This window comes from Lolium perenne, chromosome 2 (genome assembly GCF_019359855.2).
Source record: "Lolium perenne isolate Kyuss_39 chromosome 2, Kyuss_2.0, whole genome shotgun sequence".
Classification (NCBI taxonomy): domain Eukaryota; kingdom Viridiplantae; phylum Streptophyta; class Magnoliopsida; order Poales; family Poaceae; genus Lolium; species Lolium perenne.
Window position 1 is genome coordinate 91,899,649 of NC_067245.2, and position 14,192 is coordinate 91,913,840.

General features: G+C 47.0%; 2 long non-coding RNA genes across 2 annotated transcripts; both read right to left on the bottom strand.

Annotated features, from left to right (window-relative positions):
• Positions 1–1,241, bottom strand: LOC139835186 (uncharacterized). The gene is made up of 3 exons (XR_011750923.1): positions 1,076–1,241; positions 857–937; positions 1–560 (listed from the first exon to the last, which is right to left on the bottom strand). It is a non-coding gene; the product is annotated as an uncharacterized lncRNA (long non-coding RNA).
• An 11,381-nt stretch (positions 1,242–12,622) lies between these two features.
• On the bottom strand, positions 12,623–13,729 carry LOC139836026 (uncharacterized). Its single transcript, XR_011751769.1, has 3 exons — positions 13,577–13,729; positions 13,357–13,438; positions 12,623–13,060 (listed from the first exon to the last, which is right to left on the bottom strand). It is a non-coding gene; the product is annotated as an uncharacterized lncRNA (long non-coding RNA).
• Positions 13,730–14,192: the final 463 nt, after the last annotated feature.

Consider the following 14,192-nt stretch of genomic DNA (forward strand, 5'->3'; position numbering starts at 1 on the left):
GTCGGACAACAGCTAGGATTTGTTTTTCTCATCAACAGTCAAGATTTGCTACAACGGTTCAGTCAAGTCCCTGAAATTTCCACCAGAAATTTTGGTTTGTAAACATCTGAGAGATCTCGCACAAAAGAAAAAAAACATTTAAAGATAAACTCTAATAAACGTATATCATAGGTTACAGAGATGGGTTAACTGTTACAACACAGCCAAGCAAATTGCTTATGTTTCATCATTCTTTGCTGAGGCTCGGTTCTAGCTTAACTGCTGATGATGATATCCATCGCCTGATCGACTCAATCTTGTTTACACTAACTCATAAATTTAGTGCCTTCAGTGAAATATCACGTCAAAAACATCAGTGAAGGTGTTCTTGGAAGCAATCATGGACCTCAAGTGTCCCTGACAACATAAGTTGCCTGGCACATTTACCCTACTGAACCCAGAGATAAACAATGCCAAAACAAACATAGCCAAGATAAATGGCTCCTCCTTCAGTTATTCATCGACTATTCAGTCCCTCTCTTTTGCTTGTCTCCTGTCATTTCTCTTTTGTTCTCGTGTACCTGAAAATGCAAGGAAGAAATTAAGACATCGATGGGCTGTCTAAACAAAGTTTGTAGTACCATTTTTAATTATAGCTAGGGGCATTTTTGAAATATGAACGCTCGGACAGAGCCAGATAAAATCCAATGTTCATCAGCATTATTATAGGAATGGCATGTGTACGAGATAAAAGTAGAATGCAGGCTTCTTGCATTTCTTTTAAATATTGACAAATGAATAATTGCAGCGCCATGACCACTGGAGATGCATGAGTGCAAGCGGAGCGAATTAGAAAAGAATGATGAAAGAAAATTACTCTTCTTCTCTTCATGTTTCTTCCGCCTCCAATTTCAGCAAGTCTTCTCTTCTCTCTTTGCTTGTCCATATTCACACAAATCTGACAGCATAAAATCAGTAATAGATAAGAGAAGGGGCAGAAGAATATACAAACAAAAGCAACTGATATATGAACTACACACAATTTAGAAACTTGGTTCTGGTTATGAGTGACATAAATGTCGATTGAAAAGCTCACCTCTTGCCCAGAATCTTGAAGAGCTTGCAAGGGTTCCACACGATCCTGGCCAATAACAAATTGAGACCCTTTATTCTCGTTATTACTAGTATTACCATTTACATTCCTTCTGGCCAAATCTTCTAGTTGCTTCTGGAGCAATGGTGAAATACCAGCCTGGATGAATTGAAGGGTTGATGTCAGTGAACACAAAATCTTGTCAGGCTAAGGTGCCAGAAGTGATCCATAATATTTACTGCATGACAGAAAACTAACCCCAGCCAAAGTAAACCAGTACAATAATTTGGATTACCAAAATTTATTTGATAGGCCGCTACCCGCGCCGCCGCCAAGCGTCCAAAGTCTTAAGTCGCGAATATTCACGCGAGCGCACGCGCTATGCATACATACCTCATGTAGTACTAGTATCTAGAAGGCATCAAAAAGCTCACCTTATAAACAGCTCTCCAGCTTCATGGCTAAGCGGTATGGGACTAAACTTTTACCTTCACTCTGGGATTTTTCCATCAACACCGTCTGGGCTGGGGCACTGTATGAGTTGTTGGGCTACCTAGCACACTGCATGAGCTGTTGGGCTGCCTAGCACACTCCATGCATCAGCCAATCATTTCCGGGCTGGCACAGTGCATGCAACACAACAGATTTCAACTATGTCTTTCTCTCGGTTTTTCTTTTCACCTCTTTAATTTAAATTGGCACTGCTTTCATTCTATTTTCATAAAAACAAAATCAATCCCTTTTTTGCTGGCTCTATGCTTTTCACCGCCTCTAAACAGAAAAGCTATTCTATCTACATATAGATGGACAAACAGCCAAAATGCTGATCATAGACATATAATAGGACTATCCTCCATTAGAATAGAGTAGATTAAGTACATGCTCCGTAATGTCAAGCCAACCTTGGCGTGTGAAACTAAGGATAACTACAAATGGGACAGGCATGCTGCCAAGCTCAGTAATTCCATTTTTGAGATCCCTGTGGAAAAATCTCAGTAATTCCGTTTCTGAGATCCCATTTTGATGCGGCGGGATTAGCGCTGCAGTCTCACTTATCCCGTATCTAGTCAATCGCAATGTTAGTCAGGTGTTTTTGGGAAAACTATGCAAGCGAATTCGCGCATGCTACTCTCCGCAGCCGACCGTAGAATTCACATCTGCCCGACTTCTTAGAATTCCCATAATCCATTTTCTCCCGGTAGGACGGAATAGGCCTGACGTGGGATATGACGTGACCATGCCACATGCATCGTTATGTGAAACCATGCACCATGCACATAGCAATCATCCATCTCATTCATGTATCCATACACACACACACCGGGCGGCACCAGGCGGGCGGTGGCCGACCTCACCATCATGGTCATGCTCCAGCCTCTACTTTTTCCCACACTCCCATGGATGTCTGTTTTGCCACGGTCGTCACCGCGGTGCACGCCCCGCTCAGCCTCACCTCCTAGTCGTCATGGGCGGACCTAGAAGTTTCTAGAAGCCTGGGAAAACATGCCTACCATGCCATTTTTTGAGACAAAATGCTATAGAACATCACATGATACTAGGCGTGCCGCCGTCGCCAGGCCCGGGCGACCGCCCGGGCTGGAGGGATGGTGGATCCGCCCATGCTAGTCGTCTTCGTCATGGGCGTGGGCATGTGTGGCGCGGCAGGCTTCCATGGAGTGATGCCGTAGGAGGTGGTTGATGAGGGCATATGCGTCGACATAGTTGGGAAGGAGATGGATGAGGAGAGAGCGTAGCACCCGTACGGTTTGGTTCCAGTGAGAGTGATGAGATGGACGATGTCATCGAAGATGAGCCTAGCTATATATCGTACTAGTAGTACGTACCTAGAGGACCCGAAGTCTGTAAAGCTAAAATATTTAAGCTTGGGCTTCACCTTCGCATGTCGAACATCCATTGGGCTTCACCCGTACGGTTTGGTTGCATGCATGCATAGAGGGCTAGCAGTTTAGGACACAGACATGTATATGTTTTCCACGTACCGTTCCATGAACCGATAATCGGCCGGGAGCTAAGCCAATCAGTACCCAGTCGGCTAATAATACTTAGTTCAAATTTTATAATTTATTTCATGACCGAAATTATGGTATGCGGGGAGTATTTATAATTTATTTCTAGATCCGCCGCGCCCAAGCCCTGTACCGGGCACCAAAATATTGGTCATCGTGGGATAGCTTTTTGCCTCACCGCAAAGCGGGCATCATCAGTGGGCAGCCCCCCTCACCCCCCCCCCCCCCACACACACACACAACAAGATCGTGCATTTGAGGTTGTGTGCCTCTGCGGCGCCCTCTCCCACTTCCATGCATCGTCTCCTACATGGGCGGGGTTCCCGAGACATGCTGCAGCCGCGCAAACGACATTGTGGCAAGCTCCCCTCCGATACCACCATGCATGCAGCTAGAAATCCCACCCACTGTCGTGGACGACAACCCCTTCAACGACTACACATCCCTCACCATCACAGATCGACGTAGCTTGCAACTTGTAGGTCACCCTACGTCGCTCCCCCGCCATTGCCGTCTCCAACATCTGGAACGGGCCAAATGCCGTCGTGATGAAGCGGAGTGTGAGTGTCATAAAAGGACACATATAATATGCGGCGACAGACGAAATAAGGAAATGCACATAAATTAGGGACTCATGAAATAATAGGTTCATGCAATCATTTATTGATAAAAATAGTAACACACGACAAAATAAACGCACATAAAATGATATGTAATGCTTTAGCGCGCGTGATCCATAAACGATGGGCATAAATAAGGACGCGGACAAATTCTTGTCGATAGAACTTGCAGGGCCCATTCGGGGGCTTAGATGGTCTTCTTTTGGTCCCCGAAAACTTTCCGATAGGATACGTAAGTTCCAAAGTGCGAAGAAATTTCCCAATATGATAAAATACTAGAGTTCTAAATACAAGTCTAGAAAAAAATAAGTTTCTAAGAGCCCTTCCAACGCCGCTCGAATCGCCTGGAAAACGTACGTAGACGCTAAGGCTCTCAAAAAAACGTTGTTTAGGCGGGAGAACCTGCAATGTACTATGTAGGCTATAATTGTGTTGGGATTGGGACGGAAAACTGGCAGAACAAAAGTTTGGATGGGAAAAGTGCCAACACGAAAAACGAGCGGGAAAACTACCAAAATGAATATGGTGTGCAAAGTTATGAAATCTTGGAACAACCAGGAGTACTAATGTAGTCTATATATACATGTTAATCTCGACATGGCACTGCACTGATCTGATTAATTAAGAGTATCAAAATTTTAGGAGTACCAAAATTTTGGAATGAGCCGCCAAGAGATATTTAGACTATTTGTCCCTCCTAATTAGTGATCAGGTCACAAGCTTTTGGAGCTAGCAGGACTTATTATTATTGATGTGTACTATGCAGCTGCCTATGGACACCGATAAGCAAGATTCTAGAAACTTTTGGCATGACATCCCTATTTTTTGGACCATCAGGTCACAATTCAAACAATAAGCATCAATAAAAGTGCAACAACACAGCCCGACTCCATCACAAGTCTAACTTACAACTACATCATTACAACTTCTAGTAAGGAGCGTTACAAGAATCCGTCTGGAAGATTCCTGATTTGTAGTCACAGTCAGACAACTAATACAAATTCTGGTTTCGCAAACAAGAGTTCATCTTTCAAGGTTTGCATTGTTGGAATATCAGTAACATATACTCCCTCCATTCCTTTCTATAGTGCCTATAGATTTTTTGCACGCAAATTACTGCAAGATTATTTTTTTTACACAAGACCCCCTGGTTGAACGATTTGAGATCAGACTAAAATTATGGAAATCGATAACTTCCTAACTTACCGTAACAAATCCCACAAATCTGTCTGGTTGACTCTCCATATATGTGCAGTCAGGTTTAATTAAGGAAAGAAAAACATTGTTTCCTAAATCTAAGCAATCCTTGGAGCCATGCATTAGGAATCTCAATTAATTGTTTCCTATTTTGTATGGATTTTTTTTCATGCATGTCGTGTGGGAGTTGACCGGTGGAGGGGGTAACTGAAAAAAAAACCAAGCTAAAGCCTTATATTGTGAAACAAATGCCAAAAATCTATATGCACTATAGAAAGGAGCGGAGGGAGTATATTATTGTGTCAATGCCCAAAGCGCTAATGGTTTAGCAATATTACTTGCATCTCTCATATGAGAGATAGAGATCTGAACTTATCTTTTGTTTAAATTAGCTACAGTAGCTCAAAAAACATGAGATACATATTGGGCCAACATTGGGATTTTTTGCTTTGCAGTTGACCATTTATGTACAATTCGATTTGCCGCTGGAGCACCGTGGACATATGTATCCGTATTTGTTCATGGTGACATGGCAGGTCCAACCACCATCGTAGTTAGGCGCCACTCGGTAGGGCAAACCGAAAGCAAGATTTATATTAGGTGAATATATATAACCTTGCGATATAATGGGATACCAGGTATATTTGATATAATAGTCGACTAGTGCTCATTCTTTGCTAGCTTCGCCCTCTCTATGCTTAAATCCTGGATCCGCCCCTGCTAGCCGGACTCGTCTCTGGTAAAAACCACCATACCATCATCGTCGTAAGCGAAACCTGGGTACATGATTGCTTAATTGCTTCCATTTTTCATATAGGTCAAGTCAGTAATGATGATGTGGTTGCATGCATGCATGGAGGGCTAGCTAGTTTAGGACACATACATGTATATGTTTTCCACATACCGTTACATCAACCCATAATCGATCGGGAACCTAAGCCGGGAGTATTTATCGTAATTCACAGTGTTGACAATTCTCTTGTCTAATACTCCCTCCGTCCCACCAAAATTGCCTAAAATTTGTCAAAATTTGGATGCATGTATCTATCTACAAGATGGTGTCTAGATACATCTAAGTTGTAATAAAGTTGATACACTTTTGGTGGGATGGAAGGAGTACCACTGTAAATTTAGGGTTGTCCCGTGATGGTGAGGATTTAGTTCAGTATTGGGCCACCGTTGTCAGTAGTAGGGCATGTGCACCAAGACATATCCCGACAAAATTCTTTTGTGACTACCAAAATAGGATATTACTTAATCATTTTATTTATTTATTTCCCAATTGCAAAGTATTTTATTATGCAAAGCCATATATGAGTCAATAGTGCATGTTGCAATTCTTGTCATTCTTATGTGTTAAAGGCCCTAGGTCTAAACCCTTTGTGCGACTACTTTCACATCTATGTCTATAAATGGTTTGTAGAAGTTAGATCCAGTTGCACTATAATTTTTTGGTTTCAGTTACTTCGCTTAATTATTTATGAAGAGTGGTCTACTACAATGTATGGAAAAACCAAATGTTTGTCATGTTTGGCCCGGTTGTGGATAGTCAGAAATCTATACCACAATTAACATTGTTTCTTCCTGCAATTTCTAGTACTGGTGGTGCAACTTTAAGGTCACTTTTTGGATGTATATTGTCAGACAAAAAATGAAGAAAATTTCAATGGAAATTCATAGTAGATAGATTGAATCCCCATGTAAAAGGGAAGGAAAACCTAGAAAGTGCATGTGTTGTAAAAAATATATAAGCGGGAAATCTACCAAACCAAAAAAGGTACTCCCTCCGATCCGGAAAAACTGCCGGACATGCGATTTTGCAAATAAACCCTAAAGCTTTTCTTGTTATCAACCTGCGCTCCCAACTTAGTTAACTAGAACACGTGTGTGAAACCTCATCTCCTACCTCCGGCCTCATGGGTCCTGAGCACCAACGTCCGTGGCCCCCTCTCAGATCTCTCAGATGGTGGCGCGCGGCCATGGCCGGCGCCAGAGTCCTACTAGCGGTCGCCTCCAGTATAGGAGCACCATGGAGTAGTAACTATCATTTTGTGACACATGAAATGATGGATCTCTAAACCCTAATCTTGATCCTAAATCCTAAACCATAAACTTTAACCATTCACATAAACCCTAACCCTAAACCCTACCCGGAATCCCAAACCTAAATCCTAAACCCTAACCATAAACACTACATCTCTAAAAGTACATGTCTAGAAAAATCTAACTTTCTGAGAGCCTTTCCAACGCCACCGGAATCGCCTTGCTTGGAGCATGCATATAGAAGCTATGGCTCTCGTAAAACGCTACTAACCTACAAATATTTTGGCGCAAAACCCTAGAATGCATGCAGGCTATAGTTATGTCAAAATTGGGCTGGAAAACTACCAGCACAAATGGTTGGGTGGGAAAAATGGGGTCAAATGCGATAAACCACATCTGACATTTCACCCTCTCTACGCCGCTTCTATCGCCCACCGCCTTCGACTCCGGACAACTTTCGTCCGCCCCCACTAAACCGGCTCTAGATCCGCCGCGCCCAAGCCCCTGTACCGGCCACCAAAATGTAGCTGGTCAATTGGTTGCCTAGGATAGCTTTTTCGCCTCACCGCAAAGCGGGGCATCATAATCTCAAGCAGTTCTTCAGTTGGTCCCACATGTCATCCTCTAGCAGGTCCCACATGTCATCGGTAACATCCTTCTTACCCTCCTCCACATTGTCATCTGTAGCATCCTCCTTGCTCTCTGAATCCTTCTCCTTATCGTTCACCTTCCTCTTCTTCCTGTTCCTCTTCTTCCTCTTTCCCTTCTCCTCAGCCGTCTCACCCTCCTCCTCCTTGCTCTCAGCTACCAAACCGTCTGCACAATCGCCACCAACATCGGCATCCAAGCGCTTGGCACCATCCCCTCGCTTCCGTTTCCCCCTCTTGGTCTTCCTCTTCTGGTCATTGCCCACCTTCCTCTCACCTGCTCCCACGTCCTCCACGATGGTCCCGAAGATCCCGTAGTCGGCCCCGTCGATTTCCTCCAGCTCCAGGAACCCTGCGCCGAACCCCAAGCCAAGTCAGTGAACCCAACCCCAAGGTGGAAATAACAGTACGAGAAGTTGAGGTCGTTACCTCCTTCCCTGCCGCCGGCAAGGACGAGGAAGGGGTCGTCGACCATGGTGGCACCGGAGGAGGGGGTGGCAGACGCAGCGGCGGGGGCGGCAGCGGCTCGCTTGGGTTTCTTGGAGCGGCCTCTCTTGTTTTTCTTGGGCCTTTGCTTCGTCTCCTGGGGCGGAGTGGGAGGGTCCGACATCGGCTGCTCCGGTGCTTCAGCCATCAGATACTGAGGACGGTGGCGCCGGGAGGAGGGGAGCCGGAAGGGCGTCTTCTCCTTCCCTACAAGTTGTAGGCGGAGGGTAGATGACGGCGGACAGGTTGCCGGTGGCGAAGGCGGAGGGTAGGCGGCGCTCGTGAGGCGGCGGCGCGGCGCGGCGCTGGGCGTGAGGAGTTGTACGTGCTAAGGTGAGGGTTAACCTTTTGGCTATTTGGACCGAACCTAAAAAACCATTTGGGCTTGGAGGTTAACTGTTCAGCCCACTAGTTTCTATTTTAGGCCATTGGTTAAATGAGAACAAAGTCCCATCGATACTACAATGCCATGACTCCTCCTGGTCGCCAGCATCTCCATTCACTTCTCCCAAACCATCCCAAACCGATTTGGGACACGCTGGACAAACTAAGCACCTTCCATGGTGTCATCGGTAACATCATCCTTGCTGTCCGAATCCTTATCCTCGTCATTCACCTTCCTCTTCTTCCTGTTCCTTTTCTTCTTTCCCTTCTTCTCGCCCTTCTTACCCTCCTCGGTATTGTCATTGGTAACATCCTTCTTACCCTCCTCCACATTGTCATCTGTAGCATCCTCCTTGCTCTCTGAATCCTTCTCCTTATCGTTCACCTTCCTCTTCTTCCTGTTCCTCTTCTTCCTCTTTCCCTTCTCCTCAGCCGTCTCACCCTCCTCCTCCTTGCTCTCAGCTACCAAACCGTCTGCACAATTGCCACCAACATCGGCATCCAAGCGCTTGGCACCATCCCCTCGCTTCCGTTTCCCCCTCTTGGTCTTCCTCTTCTGGTCATTGCCCACCTTCCTCTCACCTGCTCCCACGTCCTCCACGATGGTCCCGAAGATCCCGTAGTCGGCCCCGTCGATTTCCTCCAGCTCCAGGAACCCTGCGCCGAACCCCAAGCCAAGTCAGTGAACCCAACCCCAAGGTGGAAATAACAGTACGAGAAGTTGAGGTCGTTACCTCCTTCCCTGCCGCCGGCAAGGACGAGGAAGGGGTTGTCGACCATGGTGGCGCCGGAGGAGGGGGTGGCAGACGCAGCGGCGGGGGCGGCGGCGGCTCGCTTGGGTTTCTTGGAGCGGCCTCTCTTGTTTTTCTTGGGCCTTTGCTTCGTCTCCTGGGGCGGAGTGGGAGGGTCCGACATCGGCTGCTCCGGTGCTTCAGCCATCAGAGACTGAGGACGGTGGCGCCGGGAGGAGGGGAGCCGGAAGGGCGTCTTCTCCTTCCCTACAAGTTGTAGGCGGAGGGTAGATGACGGCGGACAGGTTGCCGGTGGCGAAGGCGGAGGGTAGGAGGCGCTCGTGAGGCGGCGGCGCGGCGCTGGGCGTGAGGAGTTGTACGTGCTAAGGTGAGGGTTAACCTTTTGGCTATTTGGACCGAACCTAAAAAACCATTTGGGCTTGGAGGTTAACTGTTCGGCCCACTAGGTTCTATTTTAGGCCATTGGTTAAACGAGAACAAAGTCCCATCGATACTACAACGCCATGACTCCTCCTGGTCGCCAGCATCTCCATTCACTTCTCCCAAACCATCCCAAACCGATTTGGGACACGCTGGACAAAAAAATGATTTCAGGTGCGTTTCCTAAAGCCGATTTTTTTCCGGCGCGACCTGATACGGGGTCCGGCGCCCCGAGCCCGTCCCCATCCCCTGCACCGGGCACGCCGGACACAACGAAAAGCGAGGCGAAGCGACGCGGGCCCAACCCACTCCCGCCAAATCCCGCCCCTCCCGCCACATCGCGCCTATCACGCCTCGCATTTCTGGCCTTCCAACACATATCCCGCCGCCGATTCATTTCTCCTATCCTGCCGATTTGTTTCTCCCTCCCGCCGTCCACCCGCCGCCGCTACCCTCTCCCCATTCCATGGCGCCACCGACAGCCCCCAAAAAGATGGCCAAGAAAGCGGCCAAGAAGCCGCCAAGCAATGAGACGAAAGGGGCGAAAGCGTCGTTCACGAAGCCGCGGAAGGCGCCGGCTCTGAAGAAAAAGCCGGAAGGATGGACCGATGATCAATGGCAGCAAGATTGTCTGCACCGGAAGATGGCGACGGCGGAGCGGAAAGGACGGAGCGCAGCGGAGCAGGAAAAGAAGGCTCTGGCGGCGCGCCAGCACCAGCACATAATGGTCGGGTGTATCGACGCCACCAATGCGAGCCCATGGAGTACGTCCTTGCCGGTGTACATTCCGGGAGTGATCTCTCCGTCGACATCCACCTTCAACAACGACGGCCCCTCCGCCACTCCCGGGTGCGTGACGCCTAACTTGTCGCCCCACTAACAGGATGCGCTGCCGCATGGCGGCTTCAACCCCAACAACCTCTTCTACTCACCGGCGTACGAGCAAGCGCCTCAGCGCGAGCCAGGACCCGGTCCGGACGGCGCCCGTTCACTGGCCCCAGGGGGCCGCTCGAATTCGATGGCGCCGGTGCTGAGGAGGAGGAGGAGGAGGAGGACGGGGTGAGGACGAGGAGCAGGAGGAAGAGGAGGGGGTGGAGGACGACGATGATGACGAGGAAGAGGACGAAGAGGGCAGCGAGGAAGAGGACGAGGAGGGTGCCGGTGATGATGATCTCGTGGAGGTAGACGCGGATGGCATGAGGACTAGGAAGAAGACGAAGAAGAAGGCATCGGGCACACGAGACCCCAAGTGGACGGTTTTGGAGGATCTATGTCTGTGCGAGTCGTGGGCGACGGTGAGCCATGACTCCATCATCGGCGCCAACCAAAAATACAGGAAGTATTGGACGAGGATCAAGGCCGAGTTCGATGAGCGCAAGCTCATCAACAGTGACTACAACAAAGTGACAATGAAGAGGAGCCAAAAGGCAATGTCGACGCGATGGGTCATCATCCAGGCGTCGGTGAACTCCTTCCATGGGTACCATCACGACTTAGTGACCAGAGGCGACAGCGGCGCCGACGTCGCCCAACTGGTACGACTCTTTCTTACATAATCTGTAGCGCATACATTGTGTTCGATGAAATGATTCCGCTTCCTTTGGTTAGTTTGACAAGGCCATGGATTTGTCCCGGAGGAACTCGGACGGTCATAAGACTTTCAGGCTGACGCATTGCTATAGCAAGCTCAAAACGAACCACAAATGGCAGCTGACGCGTCTGTCGTTGTCCAAGGGGAAGGACACCATTGATCTGGACACGCCGTTGGCAACGTCGGCAGGCCGTCCTACTGGCAACAAGGCTGCTAAGGCCGCCTTGGCCGACGCTGCATCGTCTGAAAAGACTGATGTCTACGCACGCTTCTATTCCTGTAGACAGTGTTGGGCCTCCAAGAGCAGAGGTTTGTAGAACAGCAGCAAGTTTCCCTTAAGTGGATCACCCAAGGTTTATCGAACTCAGGGAGGTAGAGGTCAGAGATATCCCTCTCAACCAACCCTGCAATTAAGATACAAGAAGTCTCTTGTGTCCCCAACACACCTAATACACTTGTCAGATGTATATGTGCACTAGTTCGGCGAAGAGATAGTGAAATACAAGTAATATGGATGATTATAAGTAGTAATTGCAATCTGAAATAAAAATGGCAGCAAACGAACATGTAGTAGAACTTGTTGGAAACGGTGTTTCAATGCTTAGAAACAAGGCCTAGGGATCATACTTTCACTAGTGGACACTCTCAACAATGATCACGTAATTGGACAATTAGATAACTTCTCTTCACTTGTGCTACTCTGAATTACTCTCCTATTGGAATCACTAATCATCACGTAGTGGCTACAAAAGCTCCACTCAAAGTTCATCAAGTACTTGACAAACACCCACTACAAGAAAAGTTGCCATGGCCGACGAAGTTGAAGTCGCGCCGTGGTTGCTGGTGTACCATGGCCGACGATTTTTGGTCCCTCCGTGGTGCATGTCAAAACTTTTTTTTTCTCGTTTTTGAGGCCACCTAGCCCGACGAAAGCGGCCAAAACGTCGCGTATGGTGACCCGGGATGTAGTGCACCTCGAAATCTCGGGTTCGCCGGCCGAGTCAACGCAAATCCGCACCGCCGAGGGATGTAGGAACCTAATATCCTTAAAGACACTATTGTCCACACATACAAAATCCAGGCAAGGCAACATGTTGAACCACTGCTTCATACTGTCATATTCATATTGACGTGAAAAACATCGGAAGCACGAGAAAACAACATAGGAGAACCTCAGTTTCAAAAAAACTTAGGAGAACCTCTTAACAAAACACACCTGACACTATCAGCGCCCCCACCACCACAAAGGAAAGCCGAAGCGTCGGACAACAGCTAGGATTTGTTTTTCTCATCAACAGTCAAGATTTGCTACAACGGTTCAGTCAAGTCCCTGAAATTTCCACCAGAAATTTTGGTTTGTAAACATCTGAGAGATCTCGCACAAAAGAAAAAAAAACATTTAAAGATAAACTCTAATAAACGTATATCACAGGTTACAGAGATGGGTTAACTGTTACAACACAGCCAAGCAAATTGCTTATGTTTCATCATTCTTTGCTGAGGCTCGGTTCTAGCTTAACTGCTGATGATGATATCCATCGCCTGATCGACTCAATCTTGTTTACACTAACTCATAAATTTAGTGCCTTCAGTGAAATATCACGTCAAAAACATCAGTGAAGGTGTTCTTAGAAGCAATCATGGACCTCAAGTGTCCCTGACAACATAAGTTGCCTGGCACATTTACCCTACTGAACCCAGAGATAAACAACGCCAAAACAAACATAGCCAAGATAAATGGCTCCTCCTTCAGTTATTCATCGACTATTCAGTCCCTCTCTTTTGCTTGTCTCCTGTCATTTCTCTTTTGTTCTCGTGTACCTGAAAATGCAAGGAAGAAATTAAGACATCGATGGGCTGTCTAAACAAAGTTTGTAGTACCATTTTTAATTATAGCTAGGGGCATTTTTGAAATATGAACGCTCGGACAGAGCCAGATAAAATCCAATGTTCATCAGCATTATTATAGGAATGGCATGTGTACGAGATAAAAGTAGAATGCAGGCTTCTTGCATTTCTTTTAAATATTGACAAATGAATAATTGCAGCGCCATGACCACTGGAGATGCATGAGTGCAAGCGGAGCGAATTAGAAAAGAATGATGAAAGAAAATTACTCTTCTTCTCTTCATGTTTCTTCCGCCTCCAATTTTCAGCAAGTCTTCTCTTCTCTCTTTGCTTGTCCATATTCACACAAATCTGACAGCATAAAATCAGTAATAGATAAGAGAAGGGGCAGAAGAATATACAAACAAAAGCAACTGATATATGAACTACACACAATTTAGAAACTTGGTTCTGGTTATGAGTGACATAAATGTCGATTGAAAAGCTCACCTCTTGCCCAGAATCTTGAAGAGCTTGCAAGGGTTCCACACGATCCTGGCCAATAACAAATTGAGACCCTTTATTCTCGTTATTACTAGTATTACCATTTACATTCCTTCTGGCCAAATCTTCTAGTTGCTTCTGGAGCAATGGTGAAATACCAGCCTGGATGAATTGAAGGGTTGATGTCAGTGAACACAAAATCTTGTCAGGCTAAGGTGCCAGAAGTGATCCATAATATTTACTGCATGACAGAAAACTAACCCCAGCCAAAGTAAACCAGTACAATAATTTGGATTACCAAAATTTATTTGATAGGCCGCTACCCGCGCCGCCGCCAAGCGTCCAAAGTCTTAAGTCGCGAATATTCACGCGAGCGCACGCGCTATGCATACATACCTCATGTAGTACTAGTATCTAGAAGGCATCAAAAAGCTCACCTTATAAACAGCTCTCCAGCTTCATGGCTAAGCGGTATGGGACTAAACTTTTACCTTCACTCTGGGATTTTTCCATCAACACCGTCTGGGCTGGGGCACTGTATGAGTTGTTGGGCTACCTAGCACACTGCATGAGCTGTTGGGCTGCCTAGCACACTCCATGCATCAGCCAATCATTTCCGGGC